The sequence below is a fragment of the Carcharhinus amblyrhynchos genome, chromosome 5 (genome assembly GCF_965287045.1).
Source record: "Carcharhinus amblyrhynchos chromosome 5, sCarAmb.v2.hapA, whole genome shotgun sequence".
In the NCBI taxonomy this organism is placed as follows: domain Eukaryota; kingdom Metazoa; phylum Chordata; class Chondrichthyes; order Carcharhiniformes; family Carcharhinidae; genus Carcharhinus; species Carcharhinus amblyrhynchos.
In genome coordinates this window covers 53,928,038-53,947,553 of record NC_137328.1, presented here as the reverse complement: position 1 = coordinate 53,947,553, position 19,516 = coordinate 53,928,038, and the positions used below count along the sequence as shown (strand labels likewise).

Here is a 19,516-nt window from a genome sequence, read left to right as displayed (position 1 = left end):
GTAGAGTCAGCTATCGATCTAGATCTCTCTTGATACAGTTAATGTTGCTGGTGTAATTTGCTTTATACATTCTATCAATTGACAGTGGGTCAAGAATACCAAGATATTTAATGCCTGATCGAGCCATTTAAAGGTACTTTGTGTCTTAATATGGTTGGGGATCTGTCCACTTATTTCCATTGCTTCAGTTTTACCAGCATTAATTTTGTAACCCAAGCAATAGCCAAAATTTTTAATACTCAGAAAAAATATACATGTTGAAGGATCTGATGAGTATTGCAGGATGTCAGTGGCATTATAATGGCGATTTGAGCTCCTCTTCTCCAGCTATAACACCCTTTGTCTCCATATTATCTCCCTTCTATTTATAGTAAGAGTCTGATACATATAGCAACAGAAGAATGGGGGCAAAGGACAACTCTATCTTGTCCCCCTCTGGCTCAAAGGTTTCAGAAATATCACCATTCACTCTAACATGGATTTGAATAAAGGATCTGGATCCAAACTCCAGGTGGTCTAAAATCTGAAATAGGTACACCCATGATACTCGGTCAAACACCTTTCCAGTGTCTAAGGATAAGATCATGTGTCATGATATTAAGGAGCCTGCGGAGATGGTTTCCAGAGTAACACATTGTTATGAATCCAGTTTGGTCTGGACATATAATCTCAGTTGTTATTCATTTGCTCTATGAGCAGTATTGATGTTAAAATTTCCAGACAACAATTAATGAGATGAAGCAATATGATCTGTACTTTGGGTCTCCACCCTCCTTATAAATGATCTTTATGACTGCATCTCTCCATGAAGGAGCTAATGATCCAGTTTCTACTAAGAGATGATAGGCCTGATGAAGTAAAGGTGTAAGTATGTCTTTAAAGATCTTATAAAATTTATTTATGTAACCATCGGGGCCAGGACTTTTACTATTTTTAAGTGCATCTATTGTTTCATTTTTTTCCAAATCAGTGACAAGTCTGTCTAACTCCTTAGCACTATTTTCTGACAACCTCATCATGTTGGTTCCTTGCAGAAAGTTGTTAATTTTTCCACTATCCCTACAAGCATCAGAATTCTTGCACTGTTTCCTATGGAAATCTGCAAATGCAGAAGAGATTTGCTGTGCTATGATGGCTTGGTTAATGGATAGAATAGAAACGTGGTAGCTGAATCTGGAGAAACTTGCATACCAACTTCCATTAACAGCACTGCCATTTATGGGTAGTAGCATAAGGAGCTGCAGAATCTTTTGGAACAAGATTGCATGATTGCTATTTTATTAATTGAAATGCCAATAAGCAGTTTGCCCTATTACCATGTTCATAATATCTCTGTTTTATAAATCATAAACATCCTTCATCTTGTTTGGAAAGCAAACTATCTAAAGCTTTGCGAGCCTTTGCAAGGGAGGCCATCAAAACTAGTGAATGCTGCTTTTTGTCTTGCTGTTCTAAATTTTGAATTTCCTGTTCAAATTCAATTTGTTTAATTCATTTTTCTTCCTCTTGGCACAAGCAAATGTGATGGTGCGACCTCTTAAATATGCCTTCAGGCAGTCCCATTAGGTCAGGGGTGAGGGATCTGGTACTGCATTGAGTTCTAGATATAGTTGAAATTCTTTTCTCTCAAATTTACAAATCCTTTATCATATAAGAGAGAGACATTCAAACACCACCTCTTTGAGTTAGATTTTTGTCCTAGATGCCAAGTCACAACTATGGGCCCATGATCAAAGAGCATTGTTGATAGAGCGTCACTGTCGATTATTCTCTAAGTTTCTGACTTAGTTGTAAAGAAATAGTCAATTTGAGAGTAAGAATAGTGTTTGTTGGAGTAACATGTAAAGTTTTTTTTCTACTTGGGTACAGCTGTTGCCATGTGCCTATTAGCCAAAGTTCCATAGCATAACTTCTCAATTATTGGCTCCTCTTGGAGCAGGGGTTTGATGATGCTGAGAACCTGTCTGCCTTCGGGACATAACACAATTAAAATACCCACCCAATAAGCACAATCCTGTGACATTTTTAATCTTTTTAATAAATTGTGGGTCATCCTCATTAGAGCATATACATTCATCAGTAAGACCCCTGTCTCATCTATCATTGGAATAAGATTGCTGCACCTCTTTTTGTCCCTGATGCACAAGAGGCAAAGAATGCCTGGTTTGTCCAAGATCTACCCAGCTTATTATGTTTTATGCCTGACGGTTATGGTTCTTATAAAAAATTGAATTTTGCAGTTTGATGTTTCAGAACATAAGAACATAAGAAATGGGAGCAGGAGTAGGCCAGCTAGCCCTTCAAGCCTGCCCTGCCATTCAATAAGATCATGGCTGATCTGTCGTGGCTCAGTTCCACATTCCCGCCCTCTCCCCATAACCCTTAATCCCCTCTCTTATCAAAAACCCATCAACCCGCGTCTTAAAAATATTTAGCGAGGCAGCCTCCACCACTTCAACGGGCAGAGAATTCCAGAGATTCACCACCCTTTGAGTGAAGAAGTTCCTCCTCAACTCCGTTCTAAACCGCCCCTCCTTTATCTTGAGGCTGTGCCCCCTAGTCCTACTATCCTTTCTGAGCGGGAAGAGTCTCTCCACCTCTATCCTATCCATCCCATTCATCATCTTATACATCTCAATGAGATCTCCCCTCATTCTTCTAAACTCTAATGAGTACAAGCCTAATTTATTCAGCCTCTCCTCATAGCTCAACCCCCTCAACTCCGGCATCAGCCTAGTAAACCTCCTCTGCACTCCCTCCAAGGCCAAAATATCCTTGTGTAAGTACGGCGCCCAAAACTGCACACAGTACTCCAGCTGTGGCCTCACCAATGCCCTATACAGCCGCAGCAAGACCTCCCTACTTTTATATTCAATCCCCCTCGCGATGAAGGCCAGCATCCCATTCGCCTTCCTGACCACCTGCTGCACCTGCAAGCTGGGTTTTTGCGACTGCTGCAGTTTTTCTCCACGTAAGTAATAATCCTTCCTACCATTATTCCTACCAAAGTGGACCACCTCGCACTTGCCAACATTAAATTCCATTTGCCATTTCCTGGCCCATTCGCCCAGCCTATCTAGATTCTTCTGTAGACTCTCACCACCCTCCGCACAATTTGCCTTTCCACCAATTTTGGTGTCATCAGCAAATTTCGACACCCTACACTCGGTTCCTTCCTCCAGATCATCTATATAAATGGTGAATTGCTGAGGCCCCAGCACCGACCCCTGGGGCACTCCACTAGTCACCAACCGCCAATCCGAATAGCACCCATTGACCCCCACTCTCTGCCTCCTATTTGACAACCAGTCCTCTATCCACGCTAACACCCTACCCCCAACTCCATGCCCCCTGACCTTCTGTAATAACCTCTTGTGAGGTACCTTGTCAAACACCTTCTGAAAATCAAGAAAGACCACATCCACCGGCTCTCCTCTATCCACCGCCCTAGACACATCCTCATAGAACTCCAGTAAATTTGTCAGACACGACTTCCCTTTAAGGAAACCGTGCTGCGTCTGCTCTGTCAAGCAGTTCCCCTCAAGATGCCTCGCTATTTCCTCCTTGATGACGGATTCTAACATTTTACCTACAACAGACGTTAAACTAACAGGCCTATAATTCCCTGCCTTTTGCCTGGCATCCTTCTTAAACAACGGAGTAACATTAGCCGTTTTCCAATCTTCCCGCACTTCCCCGGAATCCAGCGACCAAAATAACCACCAAGGCATCCACTATCACCTCCACCATTTCTTTCAGGACCCTCGGATGCATTCCATCCGGTCCTGGGGACTTGTCCACAATCAGCCCCTCCAGTCTGTCGAGCACCACCTCTCTAGTAACAGTAATGTCATCGAGACCCTCCAGTCCCTACCACCTTTCCATCTCTAACATCCGGCAAATTATTCACGTCCGCCTCCATGAAGACCGAAACAAAAAAGTTATTCAAGACCTCAGCCATTTCCCCATCCCCTACCACCAAGTCCCCCTTCTCATCCTCTAAGGGTCCAATGTTCACCCTAGCCAGCCTCTTCCTTTTTATATACTTATAAAAACTCTTGCTATCCTTTTTTATATTAAGCGCTAGCCCAGCTTCATAGTTTCTCCTACCCTTTTTTATCAACTTCTTTGTCAATCTTTGTTGACATTTAAACCTCTCCCAATCCTCTTCTCGCCCACTACTCTTAGCTACTCTAAACGCCTCCGCTTTTAATTTAACACTTTCCTTCACCTCCTTCATTATCCACGGCTTATTACCTCTCCTCCTACGGTCCTTTTTGACCATCGGAATAAATTTCTGCTGAGCACCAAGAAAGATCTCCTTAAAGATCCTCCACTGCTCCTCAGCAGACCTACCTTCCCACGCGCTCCCCCAGTCCACATTCGCCAATTCTTCTCTCATCTTACCGTACTCCCCTCTGTTCAAACAAAGGACGCGTGTCCGGGAACCCACTTTCTCCTCCTCCATCTGCACCAGAAACTCCACCATACAATGATCACTCTCCCCAAGAGGATCCTTCACCGCAAGTTCCCTAATTCTACCTGCCTCATTACATAGCACCAGATCCAAGATAGCTCGCTCCCTCGTCGGCTCCAACACACACTGTTCCAGGAAACTATCCCAGCAGCATTCCAAGAACTCCTCCTCAAGCCCACCGCGTCCAACATGGGTCGACCAATCAATATGCAGATTGAAATCCCCCATAACTACGGCCGTCCCATTCCTGCACGCCGCACTTATTTGCACATTAACAGCCCGCCCCACCTCCAGATCATTATTCGGGGGCCTATAGACGACACCCACCAGTGTCTTCCTCCCTTTGCTGTTCCTAATCTCTACCCACAACGATTCCACGTTCTGCTCCTTGGCTCCAATATTATCCCTTGCTACCACCCTGATGCTATCCTTAATCAGCAGAGCTACGCCCCCCCCCCCCCCCCTTTTCCCTCCCGCCTATCCTTCCTAAACACTTGATTCCCTTGGACATTCAGCTCCCAGTCTCTGTCACCTTGCAGCCACATCTCTGTAATGGCCACCAGATCATATCTATTTGTGTCGATCTGCGCCACCAACTCATCCACTTTATTCCTAATGCTTCGTGCATTCAGATAAAGCGCCTTCATCCCAGCCTTCACCTGGACCTTATTTGCCGGAATGCCACCAACCATACGCCCCTTACTCCCTCTATTATTGGGACATCCTCGGCCTCTATCCTTACCTGTACCGTCTCCTTAACTTTAGACCCCGTAATGTCACCTACCCTCACACCCTCCTTCCCCCCCACCCCCCCCCAATTAGTTTAAAGCCCTGTCTACAGTCCTCTTTACACGATTCGCCAGCACTCTGGCCCCAGCACGGTTCAGACCAACCCCATCCCGCCCGAACAGGTCCCACCTACCCCAATACTGGTGCCAATGCCCCATAAATTCAAACCCATTCCTCCCACACCAATCCCTGAGCCACCCATTCACTTCCTTAATCCTATCAACCCTACGCCTGTCTGCACTCGGTTCAGGCAGTAGCCCAGAGATGACCACCTTGTCGGTTCTACTTTTTAATTCCATTCCCAGCTTTTCATACTCCCTCCCCAGATCCTCAGTTTGCATTTTGCCTACGTCGTTGGCACCCACATGAACCACAATGACCGGATTCTCACCCTCCCACTCCAGGTTCCTCTGCAGCCCAGCTGTGACATCCTGGACCTGAGCACCAGGCAGACAACACACCCTTCTGTGCACTTTGTCATTGTGACAAAGGACAGTGTCAATACCCTTAACCCCACTATCCCCAATTACAACTACGTTCCTTTTCCCCTTCTCTTTGCCTATGTCCTGCTGCATCACTGTACCGTGTGCAGTCTGCTCACCGACCTCACCTCCCTCGTCCTCGTCCAGACTGGAAGCAAGAACCTCAAACCTGTTATGCAGCTTGCGAGTCTGAGACCTCCTCTCCCCACCCTCCTTCCTCCTCTCCCCCCCCCCCCCTTCCTCCTCTCAGCAGCCCCCTCTTGTTCCTGACCGTTAGAGTTAGCCAGTCTAGGGGGGGGGGGGTGGATGTCTCTTGCACCCCATTGACAATGGCACCCTTTCTCCCCCTGATGAGCCTCAGTGTCTGTAGCTCAGAGGCCAGCTCATCTACCTTGAGCTGGAGCTCCTCCAGCAACCTGCACTTACTGCAAACATGGTCACTGGGGAGGACCCTGGGGTCCACCAGTTCCCACATCATACAGAAACAACACATCACATGCCCCTCCATTATTCACTGTAGTAATGTTGAAAATTTCCAGACGAACTCACCTGGCCCTTTTTCTCCCCAGCCCTTTTGATATTAAGCCCTAATAGCTCACTCTGCTTCCCTCTCACTCCGCTGCCCGCTCAGACGCTGCCCGCTGTCTACACCAGGCCTCCTTTTAAACCTGGCGCTGATTTAAAGCTGGCTGGCCCACAACTCCTTCTAACCACTCCCTCAGAATTCTTAAAGCAGTAAATACAATAAAATAAATGCTTTAAACAGTTCTACAAAGAACAAAGTGCTTTTAAACTTATTTAAACAGGTTTTTAACAGGTAAAATCTTATCTCTGTCTCTGCTCCTTCACTCGTTGACAGGGCATCTTTTTTTTCTTAATTGGGCTAAGTAACTCTTTCACATTATAGCTAATTACTGTTAACACATCCATAATAATCTATATTTAATTAACATGACAGGTGTACCCAGCTTGACAAATAACCTAATATCAAAGAGAGCATGAGTGGAGAGGGGGGAGAGAAAGAAAAATGTGCTATCTGTACATTGGCTTTAATATCGTTCCTTGAGAATACTCTGAGGTAGAAACTACGTACATGAAAGGTTTAACCACAAATTTGACTCACATCCAAGTGGGACTGGGCCAAAATCCAAAATTGTTTAAACCAACAAAAGCGAGTGTTAGCATCTGACTATCCAACTTGTGAAATATGTAATTGTGTTTAATAACAAGGAATCTCCAGAGCAGATCTTCCAACACTCAGGCCCTCAGCTTCATTGGCAATAGGAACAGCTGAGTAAATTTTCCTGTCTAAATAAGCACAGCTGGCTGTGGTCAGCTAAGACCACTCTGCTCTTCCCATCCAACGGTTCCCACCACCACCCATTATGAGAGCTGGCTTAAAAACTCTCCGAACATTTCTGAATAAACAAAACAAAAAGTGAATATAAAAGAGATTTTCTTAGCCACTTGTATACTATTCCCAAAGAGCAGTACCACATCAGCTACACCGGATTACCTGAGCTATAGCTATCAAGCTGGCAGCAATTAAGAGTAATGGTGAGTGAGCAGGTAAATGGAGCTGAGTCCACAAAATGATCAGCCATGATCTTATTGAGTGATGCAGCAGGCTCGAGGGGCCAGATGGCCTACTCCTGCTACTAGTTCTTATGTTCTTATGTAATTGAGTTTTAATTAACTAACCCGTCTATGGGTTAGAAAGTGTAAAATTTAAAGTTTCATTTCATACCCACTGATATCTGAGACGCATCTCACAACTGTTTTAACACTGTCCTCCCTTATCATGTCTCTGAAATAGATCCTCTACATTTCGAACTGTTGGGCACTTAAGCAAGGAATTACGTCATTGTTGATTTCTACCAACAGTGTGCCATCTGATGTAGAGTATGGATGAATTAGTTGTATAGATAGATGTAAAGATGATATAGTTGGCATTATGGAAACGTGGCTCCAAGGTGACCAAGGATAGGAACTAAACATTGAGGGCTATTCAGTGTTTAGGAAGAACAGACATAAAGAAAAAGGTGGTGGAGTTGCATTTTGATGAAAGATGATATTGATACAATGTTGAGGAAAGATATTAGCATTGGTGTGTGGAGTAAAGAAACAACAAGGGGCAAAAAATACTGGTGGGGTGGTATACAGACCACCAAACTGTAGTGGTAATGTTGGGAAAAACACTAAACAGGAAATCAGAGGTGCATGCGTTAAAGTAACGCCTATAATTATCGGTGACTTTAATTTGTATATAAATGAGGAGAATCAAATTAATCACAGTACAATGGAGGAAGAATTTCTGGAGTGCATATGGGATGGTTTTCTGGAGTAATAAGTTGAGGAACCAACCAGGAAACAGCCCATCTTGGACTGGGTGTTGTGCAATGAGAGAGGATTAGTTTTGAGAGAAACGTTGGGGGCGAGTGACCATAAAATGAATAAATTCTTTGTCAAGGTGGCGAGTGATGTCATTGATTCTGAGACCAGGGTCCTGAATCTCAATCAAGATAACTATGATGGTATGAGGCATGAATTGGCCATGATGGACTGGGACATATTACTGAAAGGAAAGACAGTGGACAGGCAATGGCAGGCATTTAAAGAACAAATAGGTGAATTCCAGAAGTTGTTTATTCTTGTTTGGCACAAGAGTGATGAAGGAATTGTGGCCAAACCATGGTTTACAAGGGAAATTAAAGATGGTATCAGATTCAAGGAAGAAGCATACAAACTGGCAAAAAGAAAAGCAGTAGACCTGAGGATTGGGAACAGTTTAAAATTCAACAAAGGAGGACCAAGGGATTGATTAAGAAGGAAATTATTATAATGAAAGTAAACTGGTGGGGTACATTGAAACTTTTACAGTCAATTTTTATAGATGTGTACAGAGAAAAAGATTGACAAAAACGAATAAAGACCCCTTATAGTCAGAAACTGGAGAATTCATAAAGGTGAATAAAAAATGGCCGAGGATTTAAATTCCTACTTTGCTTCAGCCTTCACGAAGGGAGACATGCATAATGTACCAAAAGTGCTGAGAGAAACTTGTTCTAGTGAAGAGCTGAAGGAAATCAGTCTTAGTAGAGAAATGATTTGGGAGATTGGATTGAAGATGGATAAATCTCCAGGTAATCTCCTGATAATCTTCATCCCAGAGTATTTAAGGAAGTGGTCCTGGAAATAGTAGATCCATTGGTGGTTATTTTCCAAAATTCTTTGGACTCTGGGCTGGTTCCTACAGATTGGAGGGTAGCTAATATAAGCCTGCTATTCAAAAAGGGAGATCGAGAGAAAACAGGGAACTATAGATTAGTGAGCCTAACCTCAGTACTGGGGAAGTTGCTCGAGTCCATTTTCAAGAATTTCATAACTCAGCATTTGGAAGGCAGTGGAATAATCAGATAAAGTCAGCATGGACTTACAAAAGGAAAATCATGTTTAATGAATCTGTTGGGATTCTTTGAAGAATTAGTGATTGAGTTGACTGAGGAGAACCAGTGGTTGTGGCTTATTTAGACTTTCAGAAGGCTTTTCACAAGGTCTCACATAACAGACTGCAATGTAAAATTAAAGCACATGGGATTGCATGTAATGTAAGATCTGGACAATATCCAGGCTTGGGCTGGCAATTTACATTCACGCCACACAAATGCCAGGCAATGACCATCACCAATAAGAGATATTTTAACCACCATCCCTTGACATTCAATGGTGTAACCGTCACCGAATCCTCCACTGCTAACATCCTTGGGGTTACCATTGACCAGAAACTCAGTTGAACTCAATACACAAACACAATGGCAATAAGAGCAGTTCAGAGGCTAGGAATACTGCAATGAGTAACTCACCTCCTGACTCTCCAAAAGCCTATCCACCATCTACAAGGCACAAGTCAGGAGTGCGATTGAATGCTCCCCACTTGCCTGGATGGGTGCAGCTCCAACAACACTCAAGAAGCTTGACAGCATCAAGGACAAAGCAGCCTGCTTGATTGGCACCACATCTACAAACATCCAATCCACCGCCGACGCTCAGTAGCAGCAGTGTGTACTATCTACAAGATGCACTGCAGCAATTCATCAAAGATCCTTAGCACTTTCCAAGCCCTTGACCACTTCCATCTAGAAGGACAAGGGCAGCAGATAATTGGGAACACTACCTGCAAGTTCTCCTCCACGCCAATCACCATTCTGACTTGGAAATATATTGGCATTTCTTTGCAGTCGCTGGGTCAAAATCCTGGAATTCACCCCCTGCCCCCAGTGGCATTGTGGGTCAAACCACAGAACATGGACTGCAATGAATCAAGAAGGCAGCTCACCAGCACCTTCTTAAGGGCAACTTGGGATGGGCAATAAATGCTGGCCAGCCAGCAACGCCCATATCCCACAAATCAATTAAAAAAAAAAGTCTTCAGATGGATAGAAAGCTGATTAGCAGATAGCAAACAAAGAGTTGGCATAAATGGATCGATCTCTGATTGGCAGTCAGTGACTAGTGGAGTTCCATGGGAATCTGTGCCAGGATCCCAACTGTTCACATTGTATATTAATGATTTGGACGAGGGAACTGAATGTATTCTCTCCAGATTTGTAGATGTACAAAGTTGGGTGGGAGGGTGAGCTGTGAGGAGGATGCAAAAATGTTTCAGCATGTTTTGGACATGCTGTGTGTGGTCATATGTATGACAGATGTAGAATAATATGGATAAAAGTGAGGTTATTCACTTTAGTAGCAATAATAGGAAGACATTATTAATTTAATGGTTGTAAATTGAGAGAAGTGGATACTCAATGAGACCTTGGTGTCCTTGTCCATCAGTCGTGGAAAGTAAGCTTGTAGGTACAGCTGGCAGTAAAGAAGGCAAATGATATGTTGGCCTTCGTAGCGAGAGGATTTGAGTACAGGAATAGGGATGTTTTGCTGCAATTGTATAGGGCTTTGGTGAGGCCATACCTGGAGTAGTCTGTGCAGTTTTGGTGTCCTTATCTGAGGAAAGATGTCCTTGCTATTGAGGGAGTACGGCAAAGGTTTACCATATGAGGAGAATCTAAGTCGATTGGGATTATATTCTGTGAAGTTTAGAAGAGTGAGAGGAGATCTCATAGAAATTTATAAAATTCTAACAAGGGTAGATTCAGAAAAACTGTTCCCAATGGTGGGAGGGAGTCCAAAATTAGGGTTCATAGTTGAGGTTAAAGGGTAAGCCTTTTAGAACCAAGGTGAGAAGAAATTTCTTCACCCAGAGGATGGTGAATATGTGGAATTCACTACCACAGAAAGTAATTGAAGCCAAAATGTTGTCTGATTTTAAGAAGAAATTAGATATAGCTCTAGGGCTAAAGGGGTACGGAAGGGGGAGTGGGGGGGGAAGGTTTGGAATCAGGATAGTGAATTTGATAATCAGCCATAATTGGAATGAATGGAATGAAGGGCTGAATGGCCTGCTGCTGCTTCTTGTTTCTATGTCTTTCTCCAGCTGCTCATTCTCTGGGAGGTTCGTGGTGAGACCTAGGTGTTTCAGTCCCTCTGCAACTCCCATGCCGATAGAAAAAGTCTTGCTTCCTTCCTTGAGATAGGCTCTCAGCATCCCTGGGTGAAGTGTTTGGAATCTTAAGTCTTTCTTCCTAAGCTGCCGCTTAATATTTGCATATTCACATTTCTTTTTCTGCTGCAGAGGTGGCAAATAGTCCTGATCCACCGTGATTTGTCTTCCTTTGACTTCAAGGTTTTTCTCATCCCGAGCTTTGGTGAGAATGTACTGTTTTGTCCAGACTCTGAGAAATTTCACCATGAATGATCTTGGGATACATTAGCATCTGACAGCTTTGCTAGCAGTGATTTGTGAGCCTGTTCTAGTTGTCAGGGAAAATTGACTGGGAGTTTAAATAGGTCCTTGAGAAAGGTTTCAGCCCATTGGATAATGAACCCTGCCTTCTGAATTTTCTGGCACTCTATAAATTCACAGGTTATTGTGAAATTTTTGAGATGCTCACTCCTGTCCTCTAATTGCCTTAGTCTGTAAATAGGAGAGTAGCTTGGAACTGTGTATGTTGCGATCTTGAACCTTACTAATTTTGTTCTCAGACTCCAGTACCCACTTTCCCAAAGCACTGTTTGTTCCAGTTCTGAGATTGAATTATTTATTTTCCCAAGGATGTCATTAGCCCCTTTTCTGAATTTTCTCTATTCAGTCAAGATAATGATCAGCTCTGACTTTGCCATGTTTGAGTGCAGTGCTCAGGCAGCCTCATTGCTGCCACGTGAAGGGGGAATGGAAATTGAGCAATGGATTAGCTCTGTCCACAGTAAATAGCGGAGGCGCAGTGGAGTGTTGTGTGACTTGAAAGAATTGTTGAAACTGAAAGGAAGAAAATACAAAGCAGTTATGAGACCGACCTAGTGCAACATCAAGAAAAGAGGAACACAGGGTGGAAACTAATCAGAGGTGGATGCTGGGATAATGTGTGGAATGTTAAGAAAGAACAAGATTAGGAACCAGTATATCATGCAGCCAGTGAAAATTGTGCAAGCATCAAGAAAGTAGCCAAGAAGAAATCGATCAAAATGTTTGGTCGAGGACATATGATTACTATTATGAAGTGATAGTGCTTGGTAGACTAATGGGACTAAAGGTAGACAAGTCCCCAGGCCCCGATAGAATGCATCCCAGGGTACTGAAAGAAACAGCAGAAGTAAAGCATATGCGTTAGTTGTAATTTATCAAAATTCGCTGGACTGTGGGGAGGTGCCAGCTGATTGGAAAACAGCTAGTGTGATGCCACTGTTTAAAAAAGGAGATAGACAAAAGGCAGGTAACTACAGGCCGGTTAGCTTAACGTTTGTAGTTGGGAAAATGCTGGAATCCATCAGTAAAGAAGAAATAGCAGGACACCAGGAAAAGAATGGTTCAACCAAGCAGACGCAGCATGGATTCATGAAGGGAAAGTCGTGTTTGACAAATTTACTGGATTTTTATGAAGATGTAACGAGTGCGGTTGACAGAGGGGAACCGGGGGATGTGTTTTTAGATTTACAAAGGCGTTCGATAAGATGCCTCACAAAAGGTTGCTGCAAAAGGGGAACAGGTGGATAAGTGGAACTGAACCACTATCAGATCAGCAATGATCTTATTGAATGGCGGGGCAGGCTCGAGGGGCTAGATGGCCTACTCCTGCTCCTATTTCTTATATTCTTATGTGACAAGGAGATGGGACTGCCAGGAAGAAGGCAAAAAAGACCTAATACCAGATTGAAAGATGTGGTGATGAGAGATTGAAACAAATTGAGATTAGACGAGGAATGTGAGGGATAAATATTGGTCAGGCACCAGGGATAAATCTCTACTTCAAAAATAATGGTCATGCGATCTTGTACGTTAACCCAAGCAAGCAGTTGGGGCCACAACTTAATGTCCCATCACTCAACACAATATTGTACTCAAGTGTCAGCCTTGATTTTTGCACTGAAAGCCCTGAAATGTGTCTTGAACCTAGAACCTTGTCAGACTTTGAGCATGAGGCTTGGGAACGTCTTGCTTTGTTAAAATTTAGAAACAATGGTTTCATTAGTCTTCCAGACAATTACAATGCTGTAATGACACGCTGTCTAAAGGTAGTTTAGTCACAAGTGGCTGGATGATTAGGGTAGGACAGACTTCATAATTAGGCCCGAGTCAGCTCGATTCTCAAGGCCTCATCTTTAAATCTTAGTCTTCTATAATTTCTGTCAACTAGTTAGCATGTAGGCACAGCAAGTGATTAGAAAGACAAATTGAATGTGGTTGTTTATTGCAAGAGGAATGGAATAGATAAATGTGTTGCTACTGTTGTACAGGGCATTGGTGTGACCACACCTGAAGTACTGTGTGCAGCTTTGGTCTCCTTATTTAAGAAAGTGTATTAATGCATTTGAAGTAGTTCAGAGAAGGCTTACTTGACTGAGATGGGGAGGTATCTAAGTTGCTCTAATTCATGTAATGTAGCATCCATATAGCCATTTGAGACTAGAAGTCCATTACGAAAATTTAGGATTGGTACAAATTACAGACATGAAAGCAGCACATGCAAATACATTGTCACCCAATACTGTAGTCCTGTAATTATTAACCCGGGCAAATAAAACAGGTTGAGACAAGCACTCTGTATGTAAAGCCTGAACTCTTAGCATTTTTTAATGGATGAGTTCAGTTGTAATTTTCTAATCCCTTTATTAAAAAAATGGAAAAAAATGTTGATTTACCAATGGACTTGAATTTATCTTTTGGGAAAGTTATCATATGAGGTAGACTTTTATTAAAATGTTGCGATTACCCAGATGTAATGAGTGATCTATTTGAGACTCCAAACCAAAAATTATCCTTTACTTTTGACATTTAAAGGCTAGTCTAATTTCCTGCTATGCAAATACAACCAGTTAATATTTCTTGTTCTTTACACTTTCAAGCAGGGTTATGCAGAACTGGAAAGTATGTCAGTGCAGGAGTCTACGCACAGGGAACTTAGTATTGGCAACAACTGCTGGGAGAACTCCCTTCTGCAAGCCTTCACAGCTGTTATTGTGAGAAAATCTTCATTTTTTTTTTCCCCCTTATGGGTTGCATTTGAAGAGCCTGCTTTTGGACTGCATGCTAAAATACATGTCTTGTACATTTGTAGCTATTTAAAATTGAATTATTGCAAATTTATTGCAGTCATATTTTGAAATATCCAAATCTATACTCAACCTAATCAATTTGAGTAATGCATTACACAGAATGGACGGTATCCACGTATTGCCACTTTCATTTATAACCCAATACCAATTTAGGTAAAATAGGCTATAGGTGAAAATGCAAACCTGAATTTTTTAGTAGTATGCAAAATATATGGTACTTTATTTAACGCTTTAGTGTTTTAATATAACTCACCTAATTTGGGTGGCACGGTGGCAAAGTGGTTAGCACTGCTGCCTCACCGCGCCAGGGACCAAGGTTCGATTCATGGTTTGGGTCACTGTCTTTGGGAAGTCTGTACATTTTCCTTGTGTCTGCATGGGTTTCCTCCAGGTGCTCTAGTTTCCTCCCACAATCCAAAAGACGTGCTGGTTAGGTAGATTGGCCATTGTAAATTCTCCCTCTGTACCAAACACGTGCGGGAATGTGGTGACTAGGAGGTTTTCACAGTAACTTCATTGCAGTGTTAATGTAAGCCTACTTGTGACAGTAATAAATAAACTTTAAAACTTTAATGTGTGCTCTGTTGCTGAAGTGTTTAATCTTATAAATTTTACAGCTTGTTTTTTACATTGATTGGATCTAAATCAGGGATACGACAATTTTTTAAAATCTAGTTATTTCAACTTTTTGAATCCATTCTCTATATGGACCATTTTTCAAAATTAAAATATAGATCCTAATCGTATGACTAACAGATTCTGGCAAATCCTATGGCTGGAAAGTTGAAAGAGATGCTAAACCCTAAGTGAATGACCTTCAGTAAGTCGAGATTCCTTTTTTTGTAGACAGAAAGAAAAGATGTTAATCACCAGCTGTCATTTTTTGTGAGGCTTGTGAATTGCTGCAGTATAATACAGAAATTTAGGAGGGAGAGAGAGGTAGCAGGAAACAGTGAAATTGTTTTCCACACCATGATTTCTAGAGGCACAATAGGGTCACCTTCCCATTTTTCTTCCTGATATTTGAGATTTTCTGATCAATACGCAGATTCCAATGCTCTAAAGTTAAAGTTTATTTATTCGTCACAAGTAGGCTTACATTAACACGGCGATGAAGGTACTGTGAAAATCCCTAGTGGCTACATTCTGGCACCAGTTTGGGTACACTGAGTGAGAATTAAGCATGGCCAATTCACCTAACCTGCATATCTTTGGACTGAGCTAGTAGTAAGTTCCAGCATTTAACTATTTATATGCCATGGAATTATAGAATAGGGAATTGTGTATAAAAAACAGATGAACAGTGAACACCAGTGCCAGTGTCAAACCTATTGGCGAGGACTGCAAAAGTGCACATTGTGGAGGATTGGTGTTTTTCTGATAGCAAATATACGTGTTTAACTGCACACCTATATATGCAAGAGATTGCTATCCAGTTTACCCCATTGCTATGGTGAGCATTGCTGGCCTGGGCATTGTTCTTGTGGCAAAATCTGGTTCATTTGCAATGTTGTGAGTGATTGGAATTTCCAAAATTGTTACTCTAATCCTATAATTATGTTACATCAGTAGAGTTGATGTGAACTAGTTTTACTTCACAAGTGATAGGGTGTAGTGTGAATTGATCAGAATGACCTAATTCTGAACTGTAGTGATACTCTGCCTTGTTTTAGCATCAGGTTGAGTCCTCATTCCAGATTTATTCTGCAGTTTGTTATAATCCCCTTAGAGACCAGTAACTTTTTTTAAAAAAAAGAAAATTTGAACTTTGTGTTAATAGTAAAAAGGATGAAATGATAAGATATCAGGTTTTAAAACTTCTACGGCAACAAACACACTAAAAGCACCATTGGCTAAATGTTATTTCTGTAGACTATTTATACTTTAAAATACAGAATAGAACTTTCCTTTTTTACTTTTAACACAACTGAGAAACCCATTTCACAGGTATATTTTACACTGCCCCTTAAGTACCCATTTGATTTTTCTGAACCCTGTCCAAAGTGATTCATAGTCTTGAGGTTTACGTCCATACCTTTCCATTTCCAGTATAATAACTTTTAACCCCACAGTGAATATTTTTTTCCTGGAGGTTTTCCCTCAAGCACAAGCTAGGCGAATCTTCTAGCTTATCTTAATTCCTCATGATTTTGGTCTTTTTATTCCGAGCATGAGCTCCGACCACATTCCTGCTTGATGAGCTATAGAGACACTTGGTCTCTAGCTTCTCCCTTTCTCCTAGATCCTGGCATTCCACCTGTGTCTGAGCTTTCATAGATGTGTATAGATCTTTGAGGGTGGCAAGACATATTGACAGAGTAGTTAGCAAAGCAGTTGGGATCTTGGTCTTCATAAATAGATACATTAAATATCGAGGACAAAAGCAGGGAAGTTATGCCAAATCCTCAAAGTTAGGTCCCAATTAGAGTGCTGTGTACCGTTCCCATCACCATGCTTTGAAAAGAATGTGAGGGTCCTTGAGAGAGGGTAGAGAGGAGATTTACCAGAATGGTTGCAGGGATGAGGGAATTCGGCTGCAAAGTTAGGCAGGCGAAGTGGGGGGTTATTGTTCTTGGAGCAAAGGAGGTTGAGGGGAGTTCTGAAATTTACAAGTTTAAACAAGTAGACAAAGAAAAGCTTATGTCTTTTGCTGACCATGCAAAGACTAGGGGGTGCAGATTAAAGGTTCGGGGCAAGCAATATGGAGGATGTGAGGAAGAGTTTTTTTACACAGTATGTGGTAATGATGTGGGAGTCGTTGCCTATGGGGTTCGTGGAAGCAAGGACAAGCAATGAGTTCATAAGAAAATTGAATGAACATGTAAGGGAAATAAACTTGGCAGAACTATGGCGATAGAGCAGGGAAATGAGACTGATGGGTTGCTCTGCAGAGAGCTGTTATGGCTTTTGAGCTGAATAGCCTCCTTTTAAGCCTTAATGACTCATTAAATCTTTGAATTTTTTGAGCAGATTTCTCAACTTGTCCTGTCACATTTTGTCCTTTGATGTTTTCCTTTTGCCTACTTTGCTATTCTTTCCAGTCAGTATCATTTGAGTTTCCAGCACTAGTTAAAATATTCTATTTCCAGATTATACTCTTCATTCAACTGAAAATAGAGAATCCAAAGCTTAGAATTTTTCCAAACCAAATTCCTATAAAAAGGCGTAGAAATATATTTTACATTTTTATGCTAATTTAGCGTGGAATAGATTTGTTTGTAAGTATGTATGTTTGTTGGAGTGTAGTGCCCATTAATTTTGTTATGGCTCAGCAGTTGCAATTAAGGGATTACTGCATTGAAGGATATTTTATTTGTAGATGTAACATAATGGCCAGACCCCTCAGATGCCGTACGCACCGCCATCACTGCCAGTGAGAATGGATAATTTGGCACTCAGCCTAAATGCCATTCATAGCAGTGGGACAGAAGAATCCCAGCCGTAGGAAAGGTTGGAGAATTCTGACCAGTATCAGTGACACTACTTGGATTCAATAACAGCAGTTTTAATTTTCTTTCAAGTGAAGGTCACTTCTTTGATTGCAGTTAAATAAAGTTGCGTTGTACTGCTATATTTGATCCAAATTGCTATTTTAAGATGACGAGGGAGGCTTTGATCTGTTGTGCTCAAATCTGCAGAAAGCATGTCCATTTAAGACAATTATTCATTGTCTGCAATGGCCCTCAGTGTTTACAGTTGAATCTGATGTTAGATTAGCAATAATTGGAAATTTGTATTTGAAGGTTTTCTGTAATATATTTTTAAGGATGTATGTTTTCTTTTGAATTTGTAAACATTTGAAACAGAGGATGAAAGTTTTAATTCAACATTTGTAAGCTTGAAGTGTTCTTTTTAAAACATCAAGTTTCTGCTTTAAATCTAAATCTGTTAAACAATTTAAAAACAGGTTTATTTTCTAGTTTAACACATGAGGGCAAGGTGTATTTGCAATTATAATAAATTACTTGTGCTCATTATTTTAATACTGTAGATGAACTTTAGCTACATATTATCTGTAAGCATTTGCTTTGAAGATGTTTCTTTCTGGAATTAAACACTTTACAGATTGAATTGCCCGTTAATTTCCTATGTGTCATTTCCCAACCAGTCATGGCTAACTCAAGTTTTTTCTCCATGAAAAAGAAAACAATAGTGGGAATATATGTATCTTTTGTATATTACATTAATTTTAGAATATAATGTGAGTGCAATCAATATTTTAGTAAATTGGAGAATAATTAGCTAATTTCTGTGCTTACAGCTACATTTAATGAATGTGATTGGTTTAATTGATATTTTTGATTGCCTGCTTTCTGCATATAAACAATCATTAGTTCATTGAGGTTGTCATCCATTTTCAAAGTCACGCAATATAATGGGAAGCATATTATTTCCGAAAACATGAAACTTCTTATAATGAGAGCTTTCCTTTGTTAATGTACAATATACTTGCACGTGAGGAAGTTGGGGGGTTGCCCAAAAGAGAATCTGCAAATTTCCTTTCATGTTGCGGCTGAGTGGGTTCCTGGCATACTGATTTGTGACATGAGATAAAAATCACATTGCCAGGGATTACCACATAGTCACTGCCTTGACTGCTGTTGTGGAAATCACAGTAAGTGTATGGGACATGAACTATAAACTGATAGGACCTAAAGGTGTCCGTTTGGAAACAAAGGAAGGAAGAAATATATATTCATCGAAACATCTGCCTGCGGATTAGTTCATCCATCGAATATGACCTTTCTGGTGAGGTGCAGAGCTTAGCTGATTGGTGAACAGTGATCATTTTTGCTTTGTTCACAGTGGCTAAGTTCTGCACCAAAGAGAAGGAATGATGACCAGGGCTCTAGAAATTTTGGAATACTTCAGTGAAATCTGCAGCAGTTCAAGGAGATGGCTCACCACCACTTAATTAATTAGAAATGGATAAATCCCAGTCTTGCCAGTGACTTCCACCATCTCAGGAATGAATGTTAACAAAGATGTTTTTCCGGTCTGAGATTTGGTAAATTGGGCATTGGGAATACATTGTCAGGGAGACTTGTGTGGTTTGAGCCATAGACAAATACCTTCTATTCCAAACCAAGGCCAATTG

General features: G+C 41.4%; 1 protein-coding gene across 8 annotated transcripts in view; it reads left to right on the top strand.

The window, feature by feature from the left end:
* aopep (aminopeptidase O (putative)) overlaps positions 1-19,516 on the top strand; it is a 362,002-nt gene that overhangs the window by 251,037 nt on the left and 91,449 nt on the right. For 4 of the 8 annotated variants that reach the window (XR_013886678.1, XR_013886677.1, XR_013886676.1 and 1 more), the window contains exon 17: positions 14,209-14,322. The exons of 1 other annotated variant lie outside the window; for it this stretch is intronic. The gene's annotated coding sequence lies outside the window, so the exon portion shown is untranslated. Of the gene's footprint in view, positions 1-14,208; positions 18,572-19,516 lie in introns of those variants that run through there. 3 more of the 8 variants (XM_080188796.1, XM_080188797.1, XM_080188798.1) reach the window with 2 other exon arrangements.